This window comes from Carassius gibelio, chromosome B3 (assembly GCF_023724105.1).
Source record: "Carassius gibelio isolate Cgi1373 ecotype wild population from Czech Republic chromosome B3, carGib1.2-hapl.c, whole genome shotgun sequence".
Lineage (NCBI taxonomy): Eukaryota > Metazoa > Chordata > Actinopteri > Cypriniformes > Cyprinidae > Carassius > Carassius gibelio.
The window spans coordinates 12,947,316-12,971,664 of NC_068398.1; the positions used below are offsets into that span (position 1 = coordinate 12,947,316).

General features: G+C 35.9%; 1 long non-coding RNA gene across 1 annotated transcript; it reads right to left on the minus strand.

Annotated features, from left to right (window-relative positions):
• Window positions 1-8,746: 8,746 nt before the first annotated feature.
• Window positions 8,747-21,533, minus strand: LOC127953262 (uncharacterized). Its single transcript, XR_008153130.1, has 2 exons — window positions 21,421-21,533; window positions 8,747-8,941 (listed from the first exon to the last, which is right to left on the minus strand). It is a non-coding gene; the product is annotated as an uncharacterized LOC127953262 (long non-coding RNA).
• Window positions 21,534-24,349: the final 2,816 nt, after the last annotated feature.

The window sequence follows — 24,349 nt, forward strand, 5'->3', positions numbered from 1 at the left end:
AATCAATACCTGCAAAAATATCCTGGGTATGGAAGTGTCTAGTTTCTCTATCCATCATTATTGGTAATAGTTTCATTAATAGAGTGCTGAATCATTTTCTGCCGAGTGGATATTAACCTTTTGCCAGTAAACATTCATTATGTTTGTGAGAGGTGTGTTCTATTAGAGTTTGTTGCTAGAATACCAAATGACGCTTGAGAGGATATTGCACTACCGCCTCTAGAAACTTACAGAGACGCACAACTTCCCCTGTTAAAGTCCTTCATTTTGCAGCACAGTTCAGTAATACAGCACAAATTGATTCAGTTGCTTTTGCCACTGGAACATTTTGTATCAACTTATCTAAAAGTGCACATTCTGCAGAAAAGTGTAATTAAATGTGACAAATTAAGCTACATAGGAATACAGTACTGTGGCTAGAAGCACATAAAGCCCAGACAAATTGAGACAAGCTTTTCATGCACAAGACATGGTTCTAGCTTGTGACTTGTCGTTCTTGTCATCTGTCTACTTTACCATTAAAATAAAAAAAGGCCTACAAATAAACAAAACACACATTCATGATGGGGTTTTATGGGGACTTTCCATAAACATTTTCCATCTCCTAAACCTCAGCTGTTTTCTTAATGGGGACCAAAAAAAAATGTCCCCACAAGATCACAAATTTTAGGTTTTAATTTTGGGGACATTCACACAATCAACAATACTTAAAAATATTTATTTTCATTGTTTTTTTATTATAATTATCAATATTTTGTAAAGTGGAATGTTAATAAAAAACCTTTACTTTCATACAGAGATTTATTTAAATAAATAAATACATACTGTGCATACATACAACCTTCTTATAAAGAGACCTCATGGAACTGTATCGACTAACATTCCAATTCATATTAGTTGTAGTTTTGATCAAGGAGACTGATCTAATGCACTGCACACAATTAGAGCCCTGCATTTCAGCCCAGGCCCTTTTTTATGCCCCTTGGGCCAGGCTTCGAGCCAATTTTCACGTCATAGTTCAGATGCGGGCCAGGCCTCGGGCCTGTTTTAGGATACTCCTTATTTTTATATTTTAGACATCTATCAATTAGTGATAAAAAAAATTACGCGCTATTGGAAACAACATGAGACTGTGCTACAGCGACTGTCAAGAGCTGCACGAAAGTGTTTAGTGTCCCGCAGCAGCAGCATGTATGGTGCGTGCCATAGGCACAGCTGAACAGTTCTGCATTCAAATACATGCAATAGGCTTAAGCTTGCAGCAAAGCACTGGCAAAAGTAATTACCATAAATGTGACGGGGGAAATAGTAAGGAGATATTTGAATTATTTACTAATAAACTAGTGTTTTCTGAGTCTGTGTCGCAAGGATGCAGTAGCTGATCTCCTCATTAGACACGACTTTAGAGAGAAGTGCATGTTTATGGATTATGATTATAATGAAAGAGTTTTTGTTTTTGATTTTTTTAATTTCATTAAGTAGTAATTTAAAGCTTTCAATAGATATATTATCATGTCTGTGAATGTGAGGCATGTATTCACTGAGTTTTGTTCATTTTTTAACTTATGTTAAAGACGAAACTGCAGAAAGTGCATCATGTTTGTTTTCTTTATTTTATAAAAGCACAAGGTTTTGTTGATATTGTCAGTGCATAAAAATAAAAGCAGACCCTTTGCAGTTACGAATGATTACTCTTACACATTTATCTAGGTTTAATGTTTAAACATTGTTATATGCCTGAACTGTATGTATATATATATATATATGTATATATATATATATATATATATATATATATATATATATATATATATATATATATATATATATATATAAAACTGTACAGGAGTTTGTACTGTAGTACAAACTCCTGTACAGTTTTTCTCCAAATATGAAACACAAATGTATTTCATTCATAAATATGAGAATTTTTTAACAACTGGTGTTGAACTTGAAAATACTGACTATAGCAACTAAAACGGTTACATCTATGCACTCTGGTTTCCAGACAAGTTCATATCCTTTCATTTTACACATGGAAACATAATTAATAAGAGCATATAAACACTTCAGGCAAGTCAGCTCTTTATGTGTGATTGCATGTTCTTCTCTCATTGCTTCACCTAATGGACAAAGCTTTTCACACATTCAAACAAGCGAACAAAGTGACATCTTTATGTGTAATTTTAAGCATAGCCATTATTCCCTTGTGCATTAGAGGCATCTGCTATAATGCAGCTTTTTCCCAGGTCAGTCAGCCTGAGCTCTAAAGGAAACTAAACAAGCGTGGATAATGCATTTTAAATGATTTTAGAAGCCTGAGTTATTAAATAGCACCCAGCTCTGTTGTTTAATGTGTAGCTTGAAATGAAGACTGATATCGGAAATGTTAAATACATTTAACTTCCACTTTAAATTGCCAGAGGCATAACTTTAATATTTAACCAGTTGCTTTTTCTTCTCTTATGTTTACAGTCATGGTGTTATGTCCTTAAAGGTTTTCCATTGCCTCAGAAAATTACATATTATTAATTTGTTTGTTTGTTTTGTTATTTGTAGTACTTATAGTTCTCCAACTAATTTGAAGTGGATTAAAATATCAGAGTACTGTCTTTTTACTTGAGGAATCATCCAGGAACTTTTATGATTGCTTTTGTTCTATATTAATATTCAATAAATATTATTTTATATAAATTATAGTAGTATTTAGTTCTGGGAAACAGTGTGTATGTGTGTGTTCTGAACACTGTTTTCATGATGGTGATTTTAGTTCAATTGTTCCGCCATTAAATGGCAACAAAAGACAAATCTTTTTGTTGTTTCAACGTTGAAACAACTGTCATTATTTCAACCATATTTCAACATTGAAGGTTGGTCATGTGCTGGTTGTTTTTCAACCATTCAGCTTTAAGCGTTGTGTCAACGTTGCAACAACTAACCATATTTCAACGTTGAAGGTTGGTCATGTGCCTGCTGGGTAATTTCATCAGTTACTGCACGTTGTGCTAGCATTCTGCCAGCCTCACATCATACACAGAGATTAAATAGTTAGATAAGACCATATTTATTTGAATGAATTATAGCATGTATTTCAATTAATCATCAATCCAGAGAGAGAGAGAGAGAGAGAGAGAGAGAGAGAGAGAGAAGGGGGTGAGAGTTGCATGTACCTGCTGCATCTGTGCGTCTTTCTCTACAAAGAATTACTTAAAAAACAGAGCCAAACATTTTTTTACCACCACGTTGCTGAGAAATATAATGTAGCGATCTAGTATCTAGTCTGTTTTATTAATAAAAGTCATGGGGAAGAGTTGAGAACAAGTTTATGTGTGTGTTCAGCGGAATCAGAGACACCCGACCTCTCTCTCTCACACACACTATACATGTGTGCGCACAAGTGATGCGTGTTGGTTAATGTGCATCAATTAAAGCATCGCATTATTATGGAACAGTGATTAAACTACCTGTGTATTAAAAGGTTTTACTGCATAGCCTACCTGTAAGCCAATCAGAATCAATTATTCAAACAGACCTTGAAATAACTGAGCAATAGCACACGAGTAGTTGTGAGTTATGGCTGTACAGTTTTGTTCAAAATAATAGCAGTACAATGTGACTAACCAGAATAATCAAGGTTTTTAGTATATTTTTTATTGCTACGTGGCAAACAAGTTACCAGTAGGTTCAGTAGATTCTCAGAAAACAAACAAGACCCAGCATTCATGATATGTACGCTCTTAAGGCTGTGCAATTGGGCAATTAGTTGAAAGGGGTGTGTTCAAAAAAATAGCAGTGTCTACCTTTGACTGTACAAACTCAAAACTATTTTGTACAAACATTTTTTTTTTCTGGGATTTAGCAATCCTGTGAATCACTAAACTAATATTTAGTTGTACGACCACAGTTTTTTAAAACTGCTTGACATCTGTGTGGCATGGAGTCAACCAACTTGTGGCACCTCTCAGCTGTTATTCCACTCCATGATTCTTTAACAACATTCCACAATTCATTCACATTTCTTGGTTTTGCTTCAGAAACAGCATTTTTGATATCACCCCACAAGTTCTCAATTGGATTAAGGTCTGGAGATTGGGCTGGCCACTCCATAACATTAATTTTGTTGGTTTGGAACCAAGACTTTGCCCGTTTACTAGTGTGTTTTGGGTCATTGTCTTGTTGAAACAACCATTTCAAGGGCATGTCCTCTTCAGCATAGGGCAACATGACCTCTTCAAGTATTTTAACATATGCAATCTGATCCATGATCCCTGGTATGCGATAAATAGGCCCAACACCATAGTAGGAGAAACATGCCCATATCATGATGCTTGCACCTCCATGCTTCACTGTCTTCACTGTGTACTGTGGCTTGAATTCAGAGTTTGGGGGTCGTCTCACAAACTGCCTGTGGCCCTTGGACCCAAAAAGAACAATTTTACTCTCATCAGTCCACAAAATGTTCCTCCATTTCTCTTTAGGCCAGTTGATGTGTTCTTTGGCAAATTGTAACCTCTTCTGCACATGCCTTTTTTTTAACAGAGGGACTTTGCGGGGGATTCTTGAAAATAGATTAGCTTCACACAGACGTCTTCTAACTGTCACAGTACTTACAGGTAACTCCAGACTGTCTTTGATCATCCTGGAGGTGATCATTGGCTGAGCCTTTGCCATTCTGGTTATTCTTCTATCCATTTTGATGGTTGTCTTCCGTTTTCTTCCACGTCTCTCTGGTTTTGCTCTCCATTTTAAGGCATTGGAGATCATTTTAGCTGAACAGCCTATCATTTTTTGCACCTCTTTATAGGTTTTCCCCTCTCTAATAAACTTTTTAATCAAAGTACGCTGTTCTTCTGAACAATGTCTTGAACAACCCATTTTCCTCAGCTTTCAAATGCATGTTCAACAAGTGTTGGCTTCATCCTTAAATAGGGGCCACCTGATTCACACCTGTTTCTTCACAAAATTGATGACCTCAGTGATTGAATGCCACACTGCTATTTTTTTTAACACACCCCTTTCAACTAATTCAACTAATTGCCCAATTGCACAGCCTTAAGAGCGTGCATATCATGAATGCTGGGTCTCATTTGTTTTCTGAGAATCTACTGAACCTACTGGTAACTTGTTTGCCACGTAGCAATAAAAAAATATACGAAAAACCTTGATTATTCTGGTTAGTCACATTGTACTGCTATTATTTTGAACAATACTGTATATCAGCATTGCTGTGATTCGGCTGTAGATAATCACAGCATGCTGACATATAGCCATGTCTGATATTGCATTTATACAACAGTTCGACAGTATGAGTGTGTTTATAGTCTATATAAGAAGCGATAATGGAGTGTAAAACCCTCTTTTGTGCAGAACTTCTTTCTTCTGCAACAGATTCAAATCTCAGTTTGACGGTTTAACAGCTGAGCTTAATAGCTGAGCTTAATAACTAACAGAAATACATATGCTGTTTGTTTTATGTTACCTTTGCTAGTGTATGTTATGTTGAATGTTATTTTAAAGTTTTGTTTTGTTATTGTAAGTTATGTTCTGTAGCGTTATGTGAAGATACAGGTTTCTTTTTTTTTTAATTGCTAACATCCTTTTGTCCAATTTCTAGTCACATTTTCAAAACTCTAAACACAATTAGCACAGCACCTGTCCCTTGTAAAACCATAGCCTTAACACAATTTGTGTTGTTTTCACACAATATGCAGTCAATTACCATGTTTCTAAAATTGTATTCTTTTCATTCAAGCTTACCCAAAACTAAACTCATGGATCTTTTTAATTTTATTTACAAATGCTTAAAGTTGTGGTAAGTGATTTCTGGTAGCCAGTGTTGAAATTTCAAATCACCAAAACAAACACGTCCCTACCCCAAAAAGGGTCTCGCCCCTATTTGATAGCTCCACCCCACACATACCTACGCAACCCAGGCAACGATTATGGCGGAATCTGCTGAATTATTATCTGCTGTATTGAAAATATTATTTTACTTTTCGGACACACTTTGGAGGAGGTTTAGACGCTACAGGCTTATAGGGTGTGGAAATGAATGTTTCTTTATCATAGCTGAAGGGAACAACAATACAATTGCAGATGGACAAACAAGCAAACATGACACATGAACGTATTCAAGCAAAAGCCAGTATGTATTATTTCTGTGAAACAAAGCAAAACCAATATTACTCACCTACGAGAAGAAACAAAGCAACCTCGGCGTCCGATTGCAGGCCTCCACGAGTTTTCTCCTGCACTGGAAAGCTGATCCGATATTTACACGGGTCCTACTTCTTGCCTTATCGTAAGCCTTCTTTTGTTCCATAGATGTTTTCCTCTTTAGTTTTTTATCCGCCATCTGTTATGTCCATCCTGTGCACTGAGCGCTCTTTCCTCTGCATCATGAGTAGACACGCCCCTTACAGCTGATTGGCTACAAGTTTGTTTTGGTACTCTGCCCAACTCAGTTTTCTAAAGAATTTTTGGTAGCACTTTATTTTACAATCCTGTTCCTCATGTACATACTATGTACTTATTATTGTAATTACAATAACTATGTAATAACTAGGTACTAACCCTGAACCTACCCCTAAACCTAACCCTACCCCATGTAGTTACCTTGTATTACCAGAACTTTCTTATATAAATACACTGTAAGTACACTATAAGTACATGTTAGTACACTAAAATAAAGTACTGTAAAATAAAGTGCAACCAAATTTTTTTAAATAATACATACCCCAGCTTTAAAGACAGCATGTCAGAAATGAAGACCTACTGTTCCAAACCTTAAATATAGTATAAAGCTTCTATTTCTGCAACAACAACAGCTTAAAAGTGTTCAGAAGAATCTTTTATATAAAATATTGTCAATTGATGAGCATTTTTAAGTTAAAGATCACTGAAATATTTAGAAAAGCTGATTCCAGTCTCAGTTGGAGGAATAGTCAGCTGTTGAAGCTCTTTCCATTACATTGCATTTGGAAGTTATGCTTCTGTTTTATAATGTTATAATGTGTAAAGTTATGTTGTTATGTGAAGTTTTGTTCTGTAAAGCTGTTGATATGTTATGGTATGGCATTTAAAGTTGCTATGTATGTAAAGTTATTATGTTGTTGTGTTATGTAAAGTTTTGTTTGTAATGTTGTTATGGTGTGTTAAGTTATACTGTTGTGTGAAGATTATATGTCATATAATGTTGTTTCTACAGTATGTTGTGGTATGTAAAGTTTTGTTTGTAAAGATATGCTGTTGTGTTCTTGAAATTTATGTTGAATTTGATATTGTTTGCATAGCTTTGTAAATTAAAGGGCTTGTTTGTTGCAGCCATGTAATGTAAAACATCTGCATGAACCCAATTTTAAACTATGTGAACCAAAGTAGAGAAATCCACACATCACTGATTCTGTTCACATCTGTACAATTTGAGAAGTGAACTCTCAGAAGAGTCTGATACAAGAGGGTCCAGTGATGTTATAAGTATCTTTATGCAAAAATATTCCACCTCAGGAGCAGAGACTTTCCCACCCTGATTAAATAGGCAAGAAATCCACAGTGGCCATGATTCCTCCAAACACGACAGAGGTCTTTGCCAATGGGCTGTGTATCTCTGTTGTATCTTGCCCTGGCAACACATAAATGATGCAAGACAAAGAGACGCCAGATCTGATTGGTATGTGTGCCTGTACCCAAAGGAGGAATTTTAATAAGCTGTTGAATAGAGATTTACATGCTCTAGTATAGCACAGTCTCTGTTTTCTTTCAGTTCATTTGAGATGTTAGATGAGTGGAAACTTTCATTCTTATGAATAAACTTAATCTGAAGGGGTTCTCAAATTTGGTTCTAGCTATTGATTTCTTTCATTTTCTTTTCATATTTGGCAAAAACTGAACAGTATATTGCTTCATACTTCCTTATTTATCCTGCAGATCTTATCCTGAATGTCCTTGAAACTCTAAAGACATTTAATGAGGTGCTATATTGATTTTGTCTGTGTGGAAGCATGAATACCTGTGCAATGATAAAAAGCTCAGGGACTACAGAGTTTGGTTACTTGTTGCCAGAGGTTTCTTGTAATATAACTATTTTAACAATTTAACAATTCTCTACTTTGCATTCGAGTTGTAAGATCAGATCCTATTACGGTAATGAAACTGAGCAGGATTATTTTCCAGCCAAGACTGCCTGTTATTAGTCTGAGATATGTTGATGTATGCAACAAATAGGGTTATGAGGATTTGTCATAGTACAAATTGTTTCGAAAAACAAAAGACTGAAAATGAGCATAAATGCGCTCACTGAATTGAGCAGAAACCAACAATTAGACATGCCAAGCTAACTCCAGCAAACTACTAGCTAGCAACAACACGCTTCAACATTCTGAAAATAATATTTTGTGACATGTAATATCTACTGAAGTAACAAGGATGAAGAGATGTCATAACTAAAGAATATACAGTATCATTTTCATTCATATTAGCATCTATGACCGTATATGATTGCCTCTTCACCACGATAATAATCTCTTCTAAATCCAATGCTTAATTACGATATTTACTTAAAGCACACAAAAAAAACATGAATGAACATCAGAAGGAATTTTATTTCAACAGCGTAAAGACATCAGTAAACATCTTTTTTTTCAGGTTTCATTCCATTGAAGTTCATCTATTCTCCTTTCTGACTTGTTTGTCAGACAGATTCGGCATTATGGTGTCAGGATAATAAAGGAGGATTCAGTAGCGAATGTAAATCTCAGTTCTTTATTGAGAAAACAATAAGAGTTGTAGCGATGGGTCAGACATGAGCAAGCACACGAGGGTCCTCTCCTGGCAGCACAGGGACGGAGATGGGCAACCAGTCTTCCGTGGAATACAGACCAGAACAAAACTGCAGGAACAAGACAGCCAGGGACAGGACGACTCACAGAACACTCCAAACAATCTGACAAAGACAGGAAGTGGAATGAGCACATATATATGCAGGTGAAAAGTGACTGCAGCTGTTGGTGGTGATCAGGTGAGTGGTAATCAGTGGCCACGCCTCCAACACAACCAAACACACACAGAGAGCATGAGTCAGCAAACTCAAGAGCCGGGACATATGTTTGGTCAGATCACCTGTATTAGGCCTCCTGTGAAGGGTTAACGAACTGAAACTGAACATTTAACACTAGCAACGTGTTAGGACAGACACAACCCCAAAATAACAGTAAATGTGCAACATTTACACTGCTCATTCATTTCCATGCAAAAGATGCTGGGAACTGACAAAATGTTATTCAAACAGCATAAAAGTTGGTTTTACACCTTTGAATAGACTGCACACAATGAATATAAATCGTACTACAATTTCAAGGATTGTTTGGAATTAGCTCATTTGAATGACCAGTAGCAAAACAAACAAAAAAATCTATTTTCTTGCGTCCAGCGGCCAAGTCGATTGTGATAAATGAATGCAACTCCGAAATAACAGCAAGGACAAACTTAGGAAAACTGTTTAAACTATTAATTTAAGTTTGATGTTTTGAGAGCTAGTCTTCTGGTCCTTGAGCTATGAAACAAATTATCTCAGATTGTCATATTTTGAACTTTCCTTTTAGTATTTGTGGATGTTTTTTTCAGAGCAACACATTACTGCTTTTCTCTCAATTACTATAATGTTTCAGATTCACACCCGCCTCAGGGTGGGAGTTTGCAGCTGCTGTCAGGATGTGTCTAAGTCTGTTTGTTTTGAACAAACAGATGTCTCTCAAAAGGAATAGGAGATGCATTCACTTGAATAAAAAAGGGGGAGTCTAGCAAAAGAATTGTTGCCTGCTGTGTTTCGAGACCGCTACGTATGTTATATTCATGAATTCAGAGAATTTCTACATCACATACGGATGGTCTGGAACAGTGCTTATCACTTAATTGCATGGAAAACAGTCAGCAGAGGAAATCACTAGAGATTGTGGGTTTGACATGCAGAAACAGAAATCCCTAAAATCCATCAGAATGTCTTCTATTGAAAACAAGAGTCGCAGGCAATAAAATGTGTGCTCAGATTCTGAAGTTTCAAAAATCCTTGAGCAAACCTTAAGGGTGCATAAAAGTTTTATGACCACACAGTAACAGAAAAATAGTAATAATAACACTCACTTTTGCTCTTTTTCTCTGTCTCTTTCTCACTTTGTGTGTGATTTTGCAGATTCTCAGTAAGATAATTAATCACTGGGCTGAGGTTAAGCAGAACGCAGAATGTGTTCAGTAAGGTTATGTTCTGTCCCCAATTATAATGTAAATACACTGCTTGCAGTAATAAAGTCATTGAGATTTTAGAGGGAAAAAAACACTAATGCTAAGAAAAATTTGGACTTAGAATAGTTGGAATTTTTGGGAAAGTTCACCCCAAAATAAAAATTGCTCACCAGTGGATCCTCTTCAGTGAATGGGTGCCATCCAAACAGCTGATAAAAACATCAAAATAATCCACTGTTTCCAAAGTAATTCAGTGTTTGAGCTCTCATTCCAGATGGTACCCATTCACTGCAGAGGATCTATTGGTGATGTACATAATGCTACATTTTTCCAAATCTTTTTTCATGGAGAAACTCATCTAGATCTTTTATGGCCTGAAGTTGAGCAAATGTTCATTTTCTGGGCAAACTTTTCCTATTAAAAAAAAAATGTGAATTGAAATCACAGAAAGAGAACAAAGAAAAAACTATTTTTCTCAACTAAACATGTTCAGCACTGCCATTTAAGCCATTTGAATGTATTCTCTTATGAAATGAGTTATCTGGCAATGAAGTTGACCGCATGTTCAGAGCCACTATAGTGTCTATAATGTGATAAAGCTGTAGCCTCCTTATCACCGGACATGTCACCCATTGAGCATGTTTGGGATGCTCTGGATCAGCGTATACAACAGCGTGTTCCAGTTCCGTTCGATATCCAGCAACTTCACACAGCCATTGAGAGGAGTCTCAACTCTATGTGAAGGAGATGTGTTGCACTGCATGAGGCAAATGGTGGTCACACCAGATACTGACTGGTTTTCCGACTCCTCAACACAGTAAAAATGCACATTTTACAGTGTCATTTTATTGTGGCCAGCCTAAGGCACACCTGAGCAATAATCATGCAGTCTAATCACAATCTTGATATGCCGCACCTGTGAGGTGGATAGATTATCTCAGCAAAGGAGAAGTGCTTACTAAAACAGATTTAGACAGATTTGTGAACCATTTCTGAGAGAAATAGGCCTTTTGTGTACATAGTTCAGCTCATGAAACATGGGGCAAAAACAAGTGTTGCGTTTATCATTTTGTTCAGTGTAATAACACAAGGCCTCTTAGGGCTTCTGTAGGTGTCTTTTCAAACATTAACATCTAATATTTCTGGAAATGAATGCAATTTAAACTATTTTTAAAAACTACTCTTACAGCAGCTTTATGAATTTTACATTAAAATTTCATTTAATTTCTACTTTTCATTTAAATCCACAACCCTTGCTCAGATGAAAGACCCTGTTGTGTGATTAAACAACATTTGCTGTTTCAATGAAATATGCAGAGCCAGTAGTAGAGAGGTGTCGTCTTGCACATTTCAAAGGCTTTTGAGTTTTGTTTTCACTTCAATGGTTACAGTGGTATATTACACAATAAAACATACATTCCAAAGCACTAGGTAAAAATAATCATACATTTATATAAAACTGCACATTAATCAGTGACAGCAGTGATGGTAGCATTGCAGTGTGGATAGATTGTTACAGTTTCCTTGCAAAATCATGTCGCACCTAGGCTGTTAAAAGGGACTATAACTGTGTAGAGTGTCTATTAAGAGCTGTACTCTGTGGTCCAAACATTGATTTCAGACCACAACTTTTTCCTGAAATGTCAATTCAGTCCTTATACAGCTAGGAACAAAATGTCATATGGAGCCAAACTTGCCTGCAATTATTCCAACAATATTGGATTTAACCCTCAAATCTACGAGCGTGACAGTCAGCATCAGATCTTGGCTGTTTGGTACAAGTGAGGAAGCTTGTGTTAGGTTCAAAATCTTGAAAGCCTGTAAAGAAGAAATCAATCAAAAGACCTAACATTGTTCATGACAATATTATCTGATTTCTTTTTATTAATACAACTAATTAGATAAATGTTTGACAGATTTTGATGTTGGCTTGACAAAACCTCTTCTTAAAACCATTTTAAAAGCTTGGACGGATGGACGGACAGATAGATCCTATATACTGTAGCTCCACTAGGTATATAGATGGTGAGCATAGCTGGGCTTTTTTCAAGTGCTTTAATTAAAAACAGTCTGATCCAGCCCAGTTTCCATTCATTTCATTACTGAATAAACATCATTACATGAGATGTCAGAACGGATCAATATGCCGAAAGGCTGAAGAGCTCCAGTCCCCAGCCCACCTCCTCCAAACCTCAGCACCTCCCTCACACGCTCCTCCACACGTATGAGACAGATGAGGTCAAGATGTGTTCATATCAGCACCTCCCTCCCTCAGGCTAAACTAGAGCAGGTGGATGGGAAGGGGGGATGTGTCTGCTCTGAAAGGCCGACCCAACCAAAAAGGCATCATTAAATTCATTCTTACTGGTTTCTGTGCATTATTCATATCGGGCCGCTGAAATATAAATGGAGCTGTGATGCTGGAGCTCTCAGAGACTAGAGCCCCATAAACTCTTCTGCAGTGAGTCTGTCGTGTTTGGTCAGGTTTTTCTAAAGAGCCGAGAGTACGTATCCTCGTGGAGGGCTGTGTTGGAAGTTCTTGTTGGTCCAGAAGTCATCAATTTTGAATAGAGACCAAAGAGAGCTGCAAGGAAAGCTTAATTGGCTAGTCACTCATTTAGTCACTCTTTTCAAAATATGGATCATAAAAATCTCTCTCAAACACTCCACAGCATTAGAGCTGCACATAAGTCAAAGCGGGTGAGGGAGAGTCAGAACAGGAAGAATATTGAGCAGAGACAGCTGGATATGTTGACAGGTGAAGACAAGCTTTCCCATAGGAATGAAATGATTGAATCGTGCACTTATTAACTTATCTCTTCATACTGCACTGAGTAACTGAAAGGTTTTTCACTCCCATCAATTGATATGTTAAATATAGACCTTTTTTTTCATGTTTTTGCTCTTGATTGCAAACCGGAACATAGCAAAACTTGAAATGGTTTGAAATGATGACCTGTGATTATGGACGTTTTTAGGGAGCACTCAGCTCAGCCTTCACGACACATGCGCTGTTTACTGAGAATCTGATGACTAATGATCTGAGAAAAGGGAAATATTAATACTAATAGCCGAACAAAAGCTAGTGGCAACAAACAAAAGCAAATATACTTTTCCCTTTTATTATTATTACTATTATAGGTATGGAAATGTGTACATGCATTTGTATTTCAATTTCTAATTTCTCTCATAAATATACAAAAAAAAAAAAAAAAAAAAAATACACAGTCCACTACCAGCATTTTTAAGATGTCATCTTTGATGTGTCTGTGTAATTGCAGAGTCCATTAATGCATTTAAACTTTTGCTTATTACAATCTTAGTTGCACAATAAACAGCTCTGTCTTCTATTGATTCAAATTAAAGCATCTCTTCCATATCCGAAGTACAAAACCAGGAATACAACTTTTAAACAGTGTGTTATCATTTTCTCAAAAGGCATAATGTGAAATGTTGACTGCTAAATGCAAATGGGTCTGAGTCTAATCAGAGCAACACAGCTTCAGTACTCACGCATGGAAGACATGTCAGCATGCTCTGAAGACAACACTGCATGCTTCTTCAGATGCAAGCAGGGATTTTGTAGCATTTTATATCTCTTTTAATTAATTAGACAATTTTGTGTAATCATACAATATTTATAAAAATGTTAATAAAATTGATTAAAATTAATGTGCCTCTATTATATAGTATTTTAACTACCCAAGGTAAAAAAAAAAAATAATAATAAATAAATAAAAATAAACTCTCATATAACACATTGCAGCATCACATATTTTCTCTCATTTTCTGAAATGGTTAGTTTTCTCGAAACCATCCTTTCCAAAAGCATACTCTGCTCTGATTGGTCAGATGCCCAGTCTGTTGTGATTAGTTAATTTACAGCGTATTTAGGAAATTAAATACCCATTAACATGAGGTAACACACTGTATGTCTAACATCGCTTGATCAAACTGGAAAATTAGAGGTCTCATCATATCCGCTTGTCAGTGTTAACAGCAATATCTATAGATTATGGATGATTATTCCATATAGTCTTTAAATGTGTTGTTTTTGACTTCCACAAATCATTTTTTCCCTTCCTTCCTGTTTCTACATCAGCTTTATACACATGGGTCTATAATGACCTGTATTCATTTTCTATGTTATTTCAATCATGACTGAGTCTGTGAAAGAAATGCATTTTATCATTTATTTTTCCAGGTATTCATTAAATTTCTTGTTTTTGATTTTTGATTCCCACAAATCATTATGTTTATTTTGATCCACTTCACTCTAAAAAAAAACTGTTTTTGTATTTATACATTTGCTAAATTTTGCAAGTAGAAACATATTATTGCAGAAAACTTTTCACCTGCCCCACATTTCACAACTCAACAACTAATGCATTAAGTCTTATTTTATAATTCATTACAACAGAAAAAAAATTGATATACTGTGGAAGATAACTGGACAAAATATTTGAATGGTAGGCTAAGATTACCTTGACCTTCAAATCTTTAAAACATGTCCGATATCAGCTAGCTTGTTGTTCTATTCTAGTCTGGCTGATCCCAGACATTCTACATTAACAGCTGAAATGTTTGTAGAGACACTGCATGATGAGGAAGATCAGGCAATTCTTAGTCCTGATTCAGAGTCAGAAATATCTGATTCTGATGACCTAGACAATAAGCCACAGGGTCAGTCTGCAGTTGTGGGTGTAAATCCAGCTCTCCCAGATGAAGAAAACTCATTTGATGACATTGAAGACTTGTCTGATGAGTCCTCTGAAGAGGAAGCCCAGCCCCAGTCCAACAGATTGAGTAAAACTGGTTTGTCATGTATCTATGAACACAGATGTGGCCCATGGTGCTTTGGTACAATGTGCTGGATGTTGTCACCCTCTTTGCTTAGACCAGGAGAAGTCCTGGAGAGCCACAGTCCTGCAGAGTTCAGCTCCAGCACTAATCCAACCCACCTGAACAGTGAGGCCGGTGGGCTTTATTAAGGTTGAAGCAAAACTCTCCAGGACTGTGGCTCTCCAGGAGCACTGAGAATGCAATTTGAGAAGGTGCTGTACCTGTGTGATTCTATTTTGTTACACTACACTAGCTGTTTCTCATCATGAAGGCTGCGGCCTCCAGAGGTTGCATTTGTCAGCTGTATATGTCAGGATAAGGATGTCTCCATTTAGAAAGATAACCACTGCAAAATTGAATTGTGAGGCCTGAGGGTAAGTTTTTAGCAAATTTTCATTTTTGGGTGAACTACTCCTAGGAATAGTCAGCCCAAGACCCTAAGAGAACATGGATAATGGTCATGTTTTTGATTCAAGACAACATGATTTCATCAAAAAAAAAAAAAAAAAAGTGTAAAGTATGTATGCTTGCTGCATTTAAAGGTGATACTCTTCATTAAACGAAATGCAAATGACAAGGAAAGGACCATTTCTCCTCCAGCAAAGGAAAAGAAAAAAGACAGGTCATTCACAGCTGGCCTTGAACTGTGATGATTTACTTTTCACCTTTACTGAAGTATTAATGATGATGGTGTGGGATGATATAGTTAGTGCGGTACGCTGTGCTGTGCTCATCCATTTGCAGTGTGGACTCTCCCCACCCTGTCACTGCGCTGTGTGGAGAATGCATGTAATGAATAATATACCAGAGGACTAACAGCGGGGTAATTACAGGATAATGAATGCACCTGCGTTTTGCCCACAGTGTCAGCACAAAAATAAATAAATAAATAAATAAATCTGGCAGTATGTTGCTGCTCTCCCCAAGAGTGCTTCCAGTCCATCACTGGCCAACACACAGAGACTGAAGCCCATCTAATGGTTCAGCTCAATGAAGCCTCAGATTGTCTATAAAGTCATCTGGACTCAAGTGTTAAATGTCAAAAAATGTTTGATGCACTTTATGGGTTAAAATGAGAGTGTGCTTAAAACTGAACACACATATTTGAATATGGCCTCAACCACAACATGTTTTATTATGTTTTATGGTAAATAACCCAACTTAATTACATTAAACCATTACAGAGATGCTTGAAGGGAACACAGTGCACAGGTAAATGGACTACCTTTATGACATTATGGTGGAGCCACAAAAACAACAAAACATATTACTTCAAATCTTCTGAGAGGCTATAAAAATCAATGTAAAAAGGATAATCCGGACTGAATCTTTCAGAGACAGCATGTCTAATAGGTTACAGAGTCGTGAGTGTATAAGCACACTTGAGCTTTAACTTCCAATGCATTACGATTTCTCTTTGGTAATTAACATTGTTCTGAGATCACAGATTCAGAGAAGAGGATTTACCCTGGAGTATTACTGAGCTCAAGAGACCAAATTATTAAAGAGGAATGGCAGTTTGAACATCACATCTGTCATATTATTCTCCTGCTGAGGATTTAACACACTGGTATAAACATGCATCAACTGAAATGTTTCAATGGAATAAATCTGAGAGAACACTACGACACCATAAGTTTATGTTTTTGGTGACAACTGCTTGAAAGAAATAAAAAAAGACCACTTTTGTCTTTCTGGTGTGCCAGTATCAATATATATATTTGGAAGAGCCTGTCCAGAACCTATGCATGAATGATATAATACAGCACATATTATTAATGAAAACTGATTTTTGAAGCTTGTGAAATCATTCAAATTGTATTACGTATGAAGGGATGTGAGATAGATATCATAAGCTGGAAAAGTGAAATGTTATCATGATTAGGTTTGATAATTTCCAAGGAATACATGAACCAAAATCTATACTTTCAGTAGATTGTTCCTTTAATTAAAATCACCTGCCAAATGCATGTTTTCTTTTCTTTCTTTATTTAGGCTTGTTCACAGTTCACAGTTGTTGTTTTTTAAATCATTAACTAATTTAATTATCAAAAATGTCCCCCATTTCTTTCTGACACCCAAGAACTAACATCATTTTCTGTTGACAGCATTCATCAAGCTCAGCCATTCAACCGTGCCACCAAAGCTATTGTAAGAAAAAAAAAATGATAAAATAATTTCGTTCATTAATCTGTGGGAAATATAATAATATATTCATCAATAAAAAACAAACAACATTTACAAGATTAGCCAGTGTCTCCTGAGTGACAGCTTCATTTAGGTTAATTCTGCAACCCTGCTATCCATTTGGACTTGTTTATTCTTCAGTTTGAATGGTTATCACATTCTTTTGCCAGAATTTATCAAAATTTGACAAATCATTTGCTTTAACCTTCTGAGGTTCAGAGGGTTCGATATATTCTGAAGGTTAAGCATCTCCTTTCACTGATTATTTGCTGCCAGAGAAAACAAGACTGCATTTTACGGGTTTAAGAACTTATTTTTTACTCTGTTCACAGAACATGTCAGCTGTTATTGCAGCATCTATTATGTCTTTCAAGGAATTCAAGCTTTTATGTATAAGAGACAGAGAGAGAGAAAGTTTCATGATCTATGGAAATGATAAAAACTGACATGTGGATCTTTATCAAGGGAAAACCAAAGAACGATTTTACATCTGCCTAAACACTGAGATTTAATGGCTGTGAATTTTAACAACTTTGCACAATTAAAGTTTTGACATCCGACCAAAAAAAAAAATGCTCAGAATGAATGAATCCTGCTCGAGGAACAGAAAATTATTCAGCAGCAAATAAAAATAATCCTCGGGTTTGCATTGCTCATTCGTTTCGGAGTCTGCGACTACAAATGCAAAGTTTGAAAAGAGCATGCTGGCAACAGAGCTGTGTGTCTGGAATAAAAGTAACTAATGATACAACAGCAAACATGTCAGTTCACAGTGGCATGTGTAATAGTTTGTATTAGTTCTACAAAACGCCTGATTACTTGATGTTAAAAAAAGAAGGCAAAGAAACAGATGGATTTGCTTGTCAAACTAGCACTTACAAAATGGGGGGAAAAATGCTTATAATAAAAAGCCTTGTATAGACTTAGATGTTTCATTGTTTTTAGATGAATCCCTTGGAGTCCATTATTTATTTTTTACTCTATAAATAATATAGTGCATTTTCTGCAGATATCTCCTTGACACTAATGAGCGATGATTTGAGTTTATACAATGCACATTTCTAAATGATGCCATATGGCATTAGCCTTCTTGTCAGATTTCCAAGTAACAAATTAGGCGAGCGATGACTTCCATCCAGCTTTTAGATGCTGCTGGAAAACACATGAATGAGAGGAGGAACAAAGATAGATCTGATGGCCACAGTTTCAGAAAAGGGGATGGGCAGATCTTTTCATTTTGTCAATAAACCGACCTCCATCTAAGCATAATGATGATCAATCATAAGTGATGTGTTCTTTTTTTAAATAGCAGAGGACATGATGACATTGGTGACTGATATAATCAGATTTCAAAACTTGAGCTGTTTACGGGAGATATGGAGAGCATTTTAAACCATCATAGGCACACTCCAGACGAGAGGGCTGTACCCAAAGCAGGCAAATTAATTATGCTGCCAATTATAGCATATATCCTTTCAAGGAGAAGGCAATCCCAGAATGCACTGCATTGAAAATAAAATAAAATCTATAAAATATTACTGAAAATGCACTTTTTAAAAATGTTATCATATTTTTTTATTCATTTATTTGTCAATGAAACCTTTAATTAACCTGTTTTAAATCAGGGGGAAATCATATTACATATTACAACAGTGTTTTGTAACAACAAAAAATGATGGTCTATGTAGAGCGTTCCAAATTGGCCACTTATGAGGTTTCATGATACTGTAGGTAGGATGCTATATTAGAAGGAAGGCAGCATGTATATATAAAAAGAAATAGTTGACATGACATTCAGCCAAGTATGGTGACCAATACTCAGAATTCTTGCTCTGCATTTAACCCATCCAAAGCACACACACACAGCAGTGAACACACACACACAAACTGTGAACACACACTCGAAGCAGTGGGCAGCCATTTATGCTGTGGCGCCCGAGGAACAGTTGGGGGTTCGGTGCCTTGCTCAAGGACACCTCAATCTTGGTATTGCCGGCCTAAGATTCGAACCCACAACCCTAGGGTTAGGAATCGAACACACTCAGCTGTCACTGAGTTCATACCATTTCAAAAGTTACTAATTTGTACATTTTAGGCAGCCATACACTTAAAGGTAATATGCACCCATTGGGGTAAAATCACGTGTAAATGTACATGATCCATTTTAGTTATTTGTTTGTTTGTTTATGCATGCTTGTTCTCAGTAGCTGTTTTAAATCATTACCTAATTTGAATTACCGAGAATGTTCCCAATTTTTTTCTGACATCCAAGAACTAATATAATTTTCTGTGACAGCATCAATCAAGCTCAACCATTCAACCGTGCTATCGAAGGTATTTTAAGAAAAAAAAAAGTAAATATTTTGTGTGAATTAATCTCTGGGGAAAGTAATAATGATATGTTCATCAATAAAAACAAAACAACATTTGGTCCCAAATTACCTAGCTCTACTGAGTGACAGCTTCATTTAGGCTAAATCTGGTTTATTATTCGTTTTTAATGTTCATTCCATGCTTTTGCTAGAATGTATCATAATGAGACAATTCATTTGGGTTAACCTTTTGAGGTAGTAATAACTTTAAGGTATAATATGCACCTATTATGAGAAAAAAAATGTAAAAAAATAAATAAATTACAAACGTGTTATTTCTGAAACGGTACAGCCCCAGTGATATATATATATATATATATATATATATATATATATATATATATATATATATATATATATATATATATATATATATATATATATATATATATTTAGAAAAGAAAACATGTTTCTATATATATATATTAACACTGTAATTCAGTCCTGGTACAGTAAAATGCGGACCCCACCCGTTTGTCTGTTGGGGGCTTTTGTTCTGACATTCATCTCTTTTTATCATACTTCAGATCTTACCACAGCCACCTTCTCTGTATCCTAGCAACTAGTACACTTCTTTTGGAAGTGAGAATACTCTGACATAAGTGTCTAAACTATTCTTCTTCTTTTTTTCACCTCCACCTTGAAAAAAAGAGTGAAAACAGCTACATAAAGGATGTCATTGAAGCACATTAACCGAATGAAAAGCGTGTTCATTTAAAATTATATGCTCTACATTCTGTTAATATTCAGCACATGTAAGGCTTTTTGTTGTTGCTGTTTTATTTATTTAGCTATTTAGCTATTTATCTGTCAATCACTTGGTTGTCCCTGAAATACTATTTGTCCGTTTTCAACATGTATTGAAAATGTTTAATGTTAACTTCAGGTCTGTTCACACCACATACAGTGCAACTTAAAAAACATGAAAGAACTTTATTCCTCATTCACTGAGCAGATGCATTTATCTTAAGCAACTTACATTTGCATGTTAATTTAATACATTTATAATCAGCAGGATGTCTGGGAATTGAACCTATGCCCTTACCATTGCTATTGTCATGTTTTAGTAGCTGATATACAGAAACAAATTTTTTTTTTCTTCTTGTTAATTCTTTTTCAGACCAAAAACGTTAACACAAAGTACAATGCCAAATTTTCATAATTCTTTGGAAGAGTTAATATAAGCATATCAAAATTAATTATTAAGCATCCAAAACATATACAAAAATAAAAATAAATGATAAAAAACGCTCTGAATAAATAATACTTCTGACTATAACACATGATAGGTAGAAATCGATAGCCTGAATGCACTGTAAGTCACTTTGGATAAAAGCGTCTGCTACACACACAGTGTTGGAGAATGTTACTTTTAAAAGTAGCTCACTACAATATTGTGTTGCATTTCATAAAAATGCAACTAACTGTGTTATGGAAAGTGATGGAAAAAATGCATTATGTTACTTTTACATTACTTTTTGTCACCTTGCTTATTTATTTTTAACAAAAGAAAAGCCAAAAGAAAGGCCATTTCGCATCAAAAGTTACTTATTTGAAAAAGTAAGTTAGATATTTTCTTGTGAATTCAGAAGTAATGTGTAAAATTCCAATATGGTGTTAAGATTTATGTGAGAAGCCAGAAAGTGCAGCCCGAGAGGAAGACCGAGCAGGTCCTATCGTTTGATAATCTCTGCCCTCTTGTAAGTTGATTGAAGCTTCCTGTGACATCAGCGTGCTGTGCTGTGCTGAAGAGAACCATGATGCAGCATCTAAAAGAACTGACCTTGTCTGAGCCAATCACTCACAGGTATTGAGTCAGGTTACAGGTGACAGCTGAGAAATGTTGGGGTGGATTAGGGAGGATAAATCATGGGGTACATTCTCTTCGCGCTGACCTCCCGAGAAAAGATGGACTTTTGACTCGCAGTGGGACTTCATCTGGGGAACATCTACAGTAATGCTGCCTATTAGGCATAAAAGAGAAATGAGACCTTATCTACATAATATCACGTGTGTTTTACACAAGCGGACTGTCTGCTACCTTATAATATCGCTAGTGTAGTGTAGAATTTACATTTATAAAATATAATAATTACAATATTTATTAAATATTATACCCTTAGCCTTACCAAAACTGTTATCAAAATCAAATGTGGGATAATGTGGGTTTTAGCTTCCTTCTAGGATGCTCTTAGCTCTTTTATGGAGTGTTATGACTCATGTTTCATGGGAATCATACTCGAGTGCTACACAAGTGTAATCTAGTCAGAAAAGAAAAGTATGTGGAGCCAGTTATGTGATGTAAACACCACAACATATTGAGTTTACAAATAATTCATGAAGGTAAGAGTGTTTTGAGATCATAACATGGTATTTATTAATCAATAATCTGCCCGTTATCATCATGCTTATTGGAATACACAACAGTTGTTGGGGTTTACTGGCTATAATATTCATTTCAACTGCTGTGATTATTACAGGTATGTATAGATGGTATATTTAGGTGTTTTGCAGAAATAGGAAGAGACGTGTATTTCCAATGAGCCTCACTATATAGCTTCTGTGTCAGGAGCTCTTTCAGTCTGTTCACTTGCTGTGTTGTAGGTTCTTGGCTTTTTCTATTTCTTGTATTCTGCTCTCACATCGTGGAGAGAGGAAAAAAAAAAGTGGTTTTGTGATCTGGTCGCTCAATGTTATGAACAAAATCCCATGATTTTTTTTTTTCCCGCTGGATTGCACTTGGCATCTCTCGTTTCTCTCCTCAAATCCTCACTCACATCTCTCCCTTCCTTTTGTCAAGAAATGACCACAATATACCAGGTATACCTTTTTTTCTGAATGTCAGAAAGCATTCTCAATTATCCATCAACATTGGTAAATGGTGGTAAATATTCAGTTTGCTTAACCTCTGATGTCATACATAATTGCCACTTACATTTGGCATGTTTTGCATGATTAAATATGCAAATGCAACCCAGAATATCAAGATAATATTTGGATACAAACCACAAGATAATGACAAGTGTAAAGTGAGCCACACTTAAGCCAATTCTGCCGAGCAGGTGTAACTTACTGTATCACTCTGCTCTGCCAATGACCTTCGATAACTAATGCAAACAACCAATTATTCCATATTGCCAGATGTGGTGTTTCGGAGAGAAATTACTAACCTTCTTGCCTTTCTCAGCTGCTCGCTCATGTGTGAGATCTGATATGTTTGAATACTGTAAAAATGACTCTGATGTGTTTGCAGTAATCTAATACCCCCAATATTTTTACAGTGAGTGAGTGCAGGGGCTCCCGGGTTTGTCATGTTTTGTATCTGCTACAGCGAGACTCTTATTTGCTAAAACCTGTCACGTATCAGCCTTTAGAACATTTGATGGCAACGTTAGCTGCTGTGTTTGTATTTGTTTGTCGGTGCCAAGTACACAAAGCAATAGCTAGAGGTCTACACATCGCTATATTTTACTAAAGGAGAGCCAGTCAGAGTTTTAGTATATGTCTACTGCAATATGCATTACATCCATATGTGGGAGAGATGGTTGTTTATCTCCTTCAGCCTGCTTTTACGCTTCAAACTAAATTATTTATGAAATGATATTGTGCAAGTTTACTGTGATCATGTTGTAGTGAGAACCTGCATCTGAAGACTGAAGAACTTACCATATATTATGGATGACGAAAAGAGCCATTGAAAATCTAGCAGAGAAAAGAGCTCCTCTGATCCGCTGGCGTAAGGACATGCATGTGAAGATGCTGAGGCTGCAGAGCTTCTATAATTAACAGAGAAGAAGCAAAGCTATTATTTTTTGTCTTAGACATGTGCTTTGAAGCTGAAGATACCATGTGAATAGATGAAATGGCGGATTATTATTGTGCCACTACAGGGGGAAAAAATACTTTTTTTAGATTAGCAAAATGCTTATTCATGTGGCCAGCTCTAATCTTCATGCTCTGTTGACGGTCCTGAACAGCAAACACTTTCTAAAAACTACTTTCATGGGCCTGTTTTAACAAATCATCCCCAAGTGACCTTGCATTGTTATCTGTCTGATCTTGCCTTCCTGATGTAAATGTAAAATCTGTTTATATACAATCACTCCTGAAATGGTTGTTTAACACAAAAAGGTTTTTTTTTTTTTTTTTGGTACGTAGCGTAACACAAGCTGATATCTTTAATTTAATTTAATTACATTTTTATTAGGGCTGTCAAATGATTAAATTTTTTAATCAAATTAATCAGAATTTTCAGTGGATTAATCAGGATTAATCACTATTTGCAATTACACCTGAATCCTAACCATTTTATTTCTGAAATGCATACCAAACGATAAATAACAGGACACAGATACATAATTTTAATGTATTGATTCATCAATATGTGGTTCTTTTTTTCTGAATTTCAAAAGTTTAACATTTACTTAGATCAAATTTACCTGAGCACTATATCAAACCATGCCATTTAACTACAGATAGTGTAAGGGTTTTAGGTGAACCAGTGGTTAAATATAGCCACATATCTATGGAATTATGCATAGAGAAACTCGAAAGAATGAAAGAACAAACATGCGCCCTCTGCACTCTGGGCACTCTTGTTTTTGGGAGGTGTTCATTTGCTCTGCCACAATACTTTAGGATCGATATTTTCACATTCTGAAGGCTTCAAGTGCCAGTAAAACCAAGTAAAAATGCATATGCTTTTCCAAACA